Raw genomic sequence first — 10,093 nt, forward strand, 5'->3', positions numbered from 1 at the left:
TCTCTCTCTTACTCTATCTATGATAGAAATGCCAGGCCAAGGGTCAACAAGGAGAAATTGTATGGTTTGCCATACAGAAATGAATGTGGCCTGCAAATCTTGCAACACATGCGAGGAAGAACAGCCACATAAGCTGAGGCTAAAAAAAAAACTAAAAAAGTTTGATCAGAAGAGGGAGAGCTGGGTGGATATGCAGAAAAAAAATCACACCACCTCTCATATCCAGGATGAAGCTGTGTTGTTGGTATGCGATTGCTTTCATTGTTTTTATGCAGGTTAACTAGGTTATTTTCCAAATGTTGCTATATATATTTTCAAATAATACATGTTACTTTGTATGTGTGTGTCCTTGTATTTTTTTTTTTAGCTTGAAAAATTGCAGGCACTGGGTTTAAGGGGGGTTTTACTTTTGTCTAAGCCTGGAAAAAAGTCGAATGCTTGGGTGTCTGAGGTTTTGGCACCCCGCTGTCAGCTGAATGTGACATCACATACATGCCTCCAAAGAATTAAGGGCCTGTATGATATTGTTATTCAAGGTAAGAATATACTGTTATTTGATTTTTTTAAATGTCCTGTATTTGATGCTGTCACAGGTAAGGCTGTGGTTGCCTTCTCTTGACTAATAAATCTTTCAGATTATCATTGATTATTATTTGTTTGTTTATAAGGAACTATGACATTGAATTGGAAGACAAGGTAATTAGCCATGCTATAATTTTAATTACAAAATTCCAGTAGAAAAAAATGGCACAATTGGTCAACCACCAGACTAACTCAAACATCCATCACATGTCTTGAGAACATTCACCTATTAAATCAATACTGCTTGGTAGAAGTAGTTTGGTAGAACAGCACTTGTTAGGTCTATACACAATACATCTCTTTTTGCTACTACGGCTGCAACCAACGATTATTTCTACTGTCGTTTTTTTCCCCTTAAATTAATCGATTAGATGTTTGTTCTATAAAATGACGTAAATTTGTGAAAAAGGTTGATCAATGTTTAATAATTCTGTACTTCTACAATGTAGGCTGGACCACACAAGTTGCTGCAGAACAACTTAATGAACCTTCATCAGCAGCCCCAGTTGAACCCCCAGCAGGACCACCAATGGTCACACCAGATCAACAGGAAACAGTGGCCCTGCTTAATCCCCCAACAGCTCCAACGGACCCCCAGCAGCACTTATTGAACCACCGAAGTCCCCAACTGGACAGTCAGTGTCCCTTTTAGCACCACCACAGCATCTATCCCAGAACCTGGGGAAAAGACCCCACTTCCCAGAAGAACCTTCAGCAGCCTCCCCAGTTTCTCTTGAAAAAGTTAAGCAAAATTGAAATTGTATTGAAAATAAGTTGTAAGCCCCACAAAACCATTCTATTACTTTGTGTAATGTGAAACTGTAAACAAATTCAGAGTCCAGAAACATTTATTATTATTATAATCCTAAAAAAAAAATTACACAACTGTTTTCAACGTTGATAATAATAATAAATTACACAGTGTGTCCCCGAGCAAGGCAGTGAAGGCAGGAGACTGGAGTAATGATGCTGAAAATGCAGCTTTGATCACAGGAATAAATTACGTTTAAAAATGTAATCAAATAGAGAACAGTTTTTTTAAAATTGTAAATATTTCACAATATTACTGTATTTGCTGTATTTTGGATCAAATAAATCCTTGGAGCCTTGGAGATCGGAAGTCTTCTTTTAAAACATTAAAAAATCTAACCGTTCTAATGATTTTGGCCACCACTGTATATACATTTTAAAACGATTATATGATTAGAACCTCTCATCAAATTCCATGAATGAACTGCTGCTGTTGTCATTACTTCATTACTTCAGTAATGCCTGTGTTTGCCCATATTTAGGACATTGTTTGGGTGTTTTGGTGTCTTCCTATTCATGGTCCACAATATATTGACTCACTATCGTTATTGCAATATCACGTTGTGCAACATCATATGAAAATGTTGCAGAAAGTATGCAATATTTTGTTTATTTTGTGGAGAGAGGCGTCCGTTGATTCGATTTAGAGCCCAATTGAAACCGCTATATACATGTTTCATTGGCCAGTTGCCCTGTCACATGCACGTGTGAGCACACAGGTCCACTACACGAACATACCCTATAGAACACCACATGATGAGCGTGGCTCTGGGAGACAATGAAAAAATGGAGATCGGAGGTGAAAAATATCAGAAATGGGGCCAATGAACTTTTGTGTTTTTACATATGTTGAAGAATATCTAAATTAATATCGTTATCACAATATTCATGATCAATATTCCAATATCACATTTTGTCAATTTCGTGCAACCCTAATTCCCATAGACACTTTGATGGAAATTGATTTGCCAGATCAACTGTCTATTCAAGGTTATAAAGTTGTTGAATGATAGGCTGTTTTCAGCTGTGATTACTTCACTGTGATGACATTATTCCAAACTGATTGTACAAGTCCTTCAGCGACTTAATGCATAATTAAGTATAATTAATGCATAATGTATAATTTATGTATCAAGTGCTCACTGTGTGCTTCCTTCAATTCCTGAAACAAAGTTTTAGTTGTTCATGGAAAGACATTTTGACAAATAAAGCTCAGTCTTCATTATAAACTGTGCTTAAATATTTTTATATTTAAATATTTATTTATTTTATTATTATTTTTTTTACATATTTTAAATGTTTCCCTGTGTTTAACAGATGAAGTTGTGGAAGGAGGCTGCCCTGCCCTGAAATAAAAGGAAAGGTGTGTTGATGTACTGCTTGTCCAGCTTTCTGTATAGGAGTGTGGACTGAATGCCACAAAATTGATGAGTATGAGCTGCAGTATCTAGCTACAGTCTTCTGGCAATTATCTGGCAACATAATAGCATACATAGTCAGAAAGTAACTTACATGTTAATAGTTGGATTTTAAAACCATTCATGTACATAAACATCTAGATATTTGTACTCAGATCTCTAATATGTTCTGAAAAACCTACATAAAAGTCTGGCATTTTGAAATGTGTAGGAAACCTGGTTGTATTATTCGAAATTGGTCTGTCTAAAGAGCACTTTTTAAAGGTCTCTCTCTCACCTTAGAAAAATATTTTGACAAATAAAGTCCAGTCTTTATTATAAACTGGTTGACATGGATGCAACATTTTGCACATTTAAAAACATTTTTTTTACATATTTTAAATGTTCTCTGTATTTAACAGATGAAGGTGTCGAAGGAGGCTGCCCTGCTCCCACTACTGTGCGGCCAAATAAAAGGAAAGGTGTGTTGATGTACTGTGTGTAAATCCATACATTGGGATTGATATTAATTGTTGTGAGTCTTCATGAAGGCTGTATTTGCATTTGGCTGTGGCCTATTAGGTTTGGTCGATGTCCAAATGCATTTGTTCATTTGTTTATTTAACAGTATAGGGCTGAACAACTAATCAAAATCTTATCGAAATCGCAATATACTGCAATTTTCAAATCACAGGAGGTGCAATATTTGTTAAAGGCAAAATTTGTGTTAAAATACCATTTTAAATTAAATATTGCGCTGCTGCAGAGATGTCCTGGCCTACACATCATATTCCACAGCTCTTTGTTAGATTCAAATCCTTGCAAAAATCACACCATAATCATTTAAATTAGTTGTTATTACCTTGTTTGACAGTGGAAGTTGTGGAAGGAGGCTGCCCTGCTCCCATTACTGTGCGGCCAAATAAAAGGAAAGGTGTGTTGATGTATACTGTACATAGTCAGAAAGTACACATTTTTTTGGTTTTGGTTTTCACAGTGAAAAGCATGTTAGTCTGCTATGAGAAATTAACGATTAACGATTCCCAGGCAGCACAATAGAGATTAATTTGAATTCATGGATTTAACTTGTATTTGTATTTGTTTGCCTATATATTTATCACAACTGCCCAACCCTAAAGTTTGTGTTGATTACAGTAAATTACCAGTGTTCAATACAACTTCTGTTCCATAATAACTACAATGTGAAAACTGTAACTAAGTACATCCCATGATAGCTTAATAACCACTTATCATTATATAATGGCTTTTTGTAGTGTTAAGCTTTGTGAATGTAATATTTTTTTTCCTTTCAGAATGCCCACATACAGTGACAGGGAGCCAGGATTATTACCCTGTGAAGAGGGTTGCCAGATACAGAGTTATCAAGGTTAAATACCACTAAAACACTATACAGGTTACATAATCTTCTTTTATTGGTGTAATGGTCTTGAAAAAGTATTGGTGATTGGTATAACTGCAAAACATGGCAAACATTTTAAACTGAAAAAGTCTCACTATTTTTAGGGCCAAAAATGGAAGCAAGTGGAGTGGGAGCCATGCAAACTCTGGTATGTACGACTTCTCATGGGTAACACATAGTCAATTAATTTTAACATGCACAAACTATTGACATATGTTAGGTAAGATTAAAGTAAGATGTGTCTATATAGTTCATAAATATATTATTATAACCAACACAGAGTGTCTTAATAAGGTGTTGGGCTACTACGTGCCACCAGAAGAGTTTCATGTTCTTTGGCATAGATTCTCTAAGTCTCTGAAATCTGGGGAGCTCCATTCGTCCAAAATACAGTATATGCTTTTATTTGGTGTTTTGATGACGGTGGTGTCCAAAACCATAACAACTTCTGTCCAAAAAGTTGTTATGGTGGCTCTTGGTGGCCCAACACTTTACTAAGACACTTTATTTAGTTTTTTCTCTTAATTCATTTCTTTTTTTTCTTGATTAAGATGTTATGCCCAAACTACACGGCCTGCATTATGTGAAAGTCATATATATATATTTGAAGCTTCAAGAGAGAAGCAAAGGAGACATGACCTGTTGCCGTAAGGCTAACGCAATTTAAGACTCAAAACTTTGAATTCCACTGTTACCTTGCGGATGGCTTATCTGTAGTTACATTGGAGCTCATTTTTATTTAAGTTTCTGAAAAGTAATGTAATCGGTGACATTTTTCATTTTAGGACCTCATTCTCATAAATCTAATATACAGAGATACAGAAATTGTCTGTTACAACATTACTGCCTTACTTAAAGGGATAGTTCACCCAAAAATGAAAATTCTGTCATCATTTACTCACCCTCAAGTTGTTCCAAACCTGTATGAGTTTCTTTGTTCTGCTTTGTTCTGCCAAGAATTTTCATTTTTGGGTGAACTATCCCTTTAATAACTGGATCAATATATTTAGTGTCAGCTTGTGATCTTCATTTGTCACATATGTTGTCTTACAGTAAAATGTGGACTTCACATTCCTCATTTTTGAGTTACAAAAAAATAAAAAAAATTGATTTGTTTAAATAGAATTGTCTCTAAAACTGAGCAGTTGGCCTAAGTATAGATAAACCTACCAAAAATGTAAAACACTTATTATTGTGAGTATTGTGCACACCAAACAGTGATTCATGTCAGAAACATAACAGATTATAGGATTTTCTTGTCTTAAAATAACAATTAAGGCTTTCATTGCATTGTAGTTGACTAGCATTAGCCTACTGTGATGTAATGAAACCCCACTAAAACAGCGATTGGAAAACAGCTACAGGGGTCTTAATGTGTGTCTTTGTGTCTACAGTTCATCTGCAGAACCAAAACATCTAATTTCATATTTCCTTATTGTGTTATAGTGGAAAGAAGTGGCCATTGGAGTGGGTAGCGGATATGGACACTTGTTAGTGCTCCCGTCAGGTGCCCAAGAAGCTGCTGGAGCACTGTTATGTTTTTTTTTTTGTAATAGTTTGCCTTTCTTTCTTTCTTTCTTTCTTTCTTTCTTTCTTTCTTTCTTTCTTTCTTTCTTTCTTTCTTTCTTTCTTTCTTTCTCTCTTTCTTTCTTTCTTACTGTTGTGAATAAACGCTTCTTGCGACTGGACCCTGTCATTGCCTCTTTCAGGTGTATTTCATTTTGCACTTTGTATTGGGTATTAATACTTTCATGTTTTGCACTCCAATTATTGTCAGTTTTGAGTGGCTTTAGTTATGATTTGTCGTTTTTTTTTACTGTGCTTTCATCAATAAAACATTGAGGAATGAATTTGTTCTTTATTTTCAGATACACTATTTATTGAATTGTACACTTCATTATATGAGCATCCAAGACAACATAAAATATATATGGGAATTTATTCAGAGAATAGTTTTATAAAAAAAAAAAAAACATTCGTAGCTTTTGGTCCTTAACTTTTCTCTATATAGAAACCATACTGTCTCTCCTATGAATAACACATGATGTCCTGTCAGTGTTGGGCTATTGAAACATATCAATCATCCACACTAATTAATTGATCACATATTTTGCCTACACATTTCATCTGTCAAACAATGGAAATGCCTTTGCATACAGCACCATGATTCTAAATGGCAACCTGTTATACAACTATACAAAGCTTTTTTACATAAAGATTGACAAATTTGGGAAATAACAAATACATGTTTTAAATATATGTAAAACTACATTACATAATGTGTTGAGTAATTGTACCATAATTAAAAAATAATGTGAACTGTTGCAAGTCCTACCAATCACATTGTGAAGTTTTGTTCAATAAAAATGGTTTTAAAAGTGTGTCAGTGACCTCATAAAGCATTGTACATATGTGTTGTGTCATTATGACATACATTTTGTGACTTTACTTTTGTCCTGGATGGAGCTGTCCCTGGATTCCCCTTCCTCTTCAGATGGCACTGTTATTACAACAGTGTATAGATTACTTTTACTAAGATTACTGCAAACAGATGTCTTTCATTAACAAGGTAATGTACAGGATTACATGTATAATCTTAGAAATCACATTACAGTTACTATTGTAATCAAATTATCTTTACTTCAGTTACTTGAGCACTGGACTTTTGAAATATATCATGAGAGCTGAGGTGTCTTTTGGTCAAGGACCAGGTTTTAATATGTGTTGTTTTTTTAGTTTTTTGTGAAACTGACCCTGAATCAGACCTCATGATTTGGTATCTTGCTCTGCTTGTGGTATAGGCTGGTGTGAGATTTCAAAGTAACACAAAAGTAATTAGTAAATCTAATTACTGTATTGCTCTTGCAATGGGAAGTGTAATATAATTACATATGTAAGGTAAATTAGATGACGGTTGAAGTCACTTAGCCATATGACCACAGCATAAAAACACTTAATTATGAACTATAAAAGTATAGGATGGGAGGATGGACACTGGATATCTATAATGATTTTTAATGTAACTCACCTCTGTATTTTAATTCATATTAAATCAGATCAGACGTTTGTAAAAAAGAAACGTTCCAAGAGGCCCACAGTGACATCTGTGATTCAAATAGTCAAAATAAACATTTCATTAATGAATTTGGCAACTGTGTCCAACAAATACATTTTAATTAACATTTATACATTAGACCACTTCATGTGTCTTTGGAATGCATGCATGACACAAGGGCTGAGTGGGCAGAGTGAACATTTTTATTTTGTCATATGATTAAACCAAACACATCACTGGAAAGGTCTTGATCAGCCGAGTAACAGCATTGCAATCTGAAGGCTGTACCTGGCTCCTGCTTTGAAATATTGACCTCTGAACTTTGACATTGATGCATTTTGTGAGTCTTATAATTCAGCAACTGAATGGGCTACAATGATGAAACCAACTGTTATATAAAGCTCTTGAACTCTTCCATCATGAGGGCTACCGTTTGGTGCAATCACCAATAGGGGACATCACCAAAAATTGTAAAAACTGAATCTCACCTAGTTATTATTTATAATTTAAAATTTTGACCAAACTACTGTGTTTTACATCCACCCATACCCATGAGTGCACTCTCAGTTTAATAGTCCAGACATCCATTTACATGTTTTAGTAATTTACAAAAATAAAACTACAATTCCCTGTTGCAGCAGATTACAACGTGATAGACAGCCCGTTAAATATGTAGTTCTTCTGGTTGGCAAACTAGGGTTGTAAGTAAGTAGGGTTTCAAAAAGAACTATAGTATAAAGTAACTTCCTAACAGACATGCTACTGCAAAAGCATAATACGTGTTGTATTAATTCAGACCAAAAACATCGTCTTATGGTTATTATTATTAGCTAAAACTGCTTGTTTCGGGAGATTCATATTAGTTGCTAAGGTAACCGTTATGACGCAGGCGCGTCACCTGACCACAGAAACGGAAGAAGTAAAAAAAATAAAAAAAAATAAAATAAAACGTTTTAGGTAAAGAAATATGAATAACTGATATTGCCAACAAATAATTAAAAAATATGTGTTTTCATGTTGAAATGCAGGCACTTTTCGCCGCCATTTTGGAGAGGCAGGGTACACTCTGACTGGACTTGTCGCCAATCCATCACACAACCACTCACACTCCCATTCACACCTACGAGTCTCCAATGAACCTATTCTATTCAGTTTCTTTATGTTAAATATTTTCAACTTATGTTTTTATACAGAAAATAATGATAAAAATAACATTATTTACATAGCACTTTTTTTTTTTTATGTAGGCCTAAAGAACAAAGTGATATGTGATACAAAGACCACAAGGACATTCATACATACATATATGTATGTATAAAATGGTAGACATGAATTAAAGCAAATAGCCTATAATTGTAAGCTGATATTTACAACACCAGTTGTCTAGTGTTAATTCTTGTATCCAGAGCAAAGTTATTCAGCAGGATAATGAAAAATGTATCTTATTTATGGCTATAATTTAGTATTTACTAATTAATACAACACATAACTGTATACCTACTTGACAATTAGCATGTGAAAATTTTATTTTGTGCGATTACACACCCTGTGTAATATACCCTGTGAACAACTGGCATACAATGTTAAGATGAAAATGAAAAATCAGTAATTTAACATCTTATTTTCAAGAAGACAAATCAAAACAACAGCTCAGCATGAACTAGTTTGCATGCATGTACAACATATTTTTATAGTTACCTGAAGTAATGCCATGGTAAATTAGTTCCTTTTCTTGGCAAGATAACAGCAGCAATAACAACAGGAAATACTACACTTAAGACTCAACTATGGGTATTGATCAGTCATTTCTGGAAAGTATTTAATGTAGTGACATGTACAGTAAATGGTTCATTCCAAAAGTATCCACAATCACTGTGAATAAAACAATCAAACTATTACTGTAAGTGTAACATTTTTGTACAGTAAAGGTCATTATGTTGACAAGATGAGATGGGCAAAGCTTGGGAAAGTCACCACTGCAAGAGGCTGTTGTCATTCGCAAGCTCTAGCACCACAGTTGACTGTAGAAATAGTCCATGAAACATCGGAGGTGAAACTTAAAAACCGACCTGAAAATGTAATAAAAGTGAGCATCTTACCACTGTTTCTGCCAGAAGACATTTCTGATATCATTGTCCTAATGTTTCCAGCCAGCTCTCTGAGATAGGTGCAGTGCTGTCTCATCTCCCTCATCACAATGATCTTTTCCTCTTGAAGCCGCACTTTTGACATGTACACATCAAAAATCTTCTTCTTGGTGAGGATGTTGGTGGATTCTGAAGTCACACAAATAACATCCCTTCGATTAAAATTTGACCTGTACAGTCTAAACAGCAGCAGGCAAAGCCCAAGTAGTGTATGAACATCCCATATACTGGTGCAGAGTGCAAACATGTAATAGAAATTTAATCAGATAAAATGTGACATATGTTTACAGTAGCATATACAACATATCATTAGTTTACACACACACACACACACACACACACACACACACACACACACACACACACACACACACACACAGTCTCCTCCCCCCCTGCTCATTGTAGAGCTTGATTGTTTGCAGGAGTTTTCTCTTCTCTTCCCACAATTTTCTTCGACGCAAGTGTTGAATTTTGTTGCTGTCTATACAATTTTAAAAACACAGAAAACATGATGCACAAGCATGTGTATACAGATATCAGAAAGTTACATGAAATACTTATAACTGACTTAAGAATTAATACATCAAAATGTAAAAAAATCAAATGACTTAAAAGGCATAATAGGCCTAATATCTGTAAAATTAAAAGGAAGACATTTTAAAATTAAGGACCTAAAAACACT

The 10,093-nt window shown here is 34.6% G+C and overlaps 1 long non-coding RNA gene across 1 annotated transcript; it reads left to right on the plus strand.

Moving 5' to 3' along the window:
* The first annotated feature begins 3,209 nt into the window (after nt 1-3,209).
* LOC311080002 lies at nt 3,210-6,915 on the plus strand. The gene is made up of 5 exons (XR_014605492.1): nt 3,210-3,271; nt 3,664-3,723; nt 4,103-4,176; nt 4,314-4,357; nt 5,656-6,915. It is a non-coding gene; the product is annotated as an uncharacterized lncRNA (long non-coding RNA).
* Nucleotides 6,916-10,093: the final 3,178 nt, after the last annotated feature.

The sequence above is a fragment of the Abramis brama genome (genome assembly GCF_963993115.1).
Source record: "Abramis brama genome assembly, chromosome: 1".
NCBI classification, from domain to species: Eukaryota; Metazoa; Chordata; class Actinopteri; order Cypriniformes; family Leuciscidae; genus Abramis; species Abramis brama.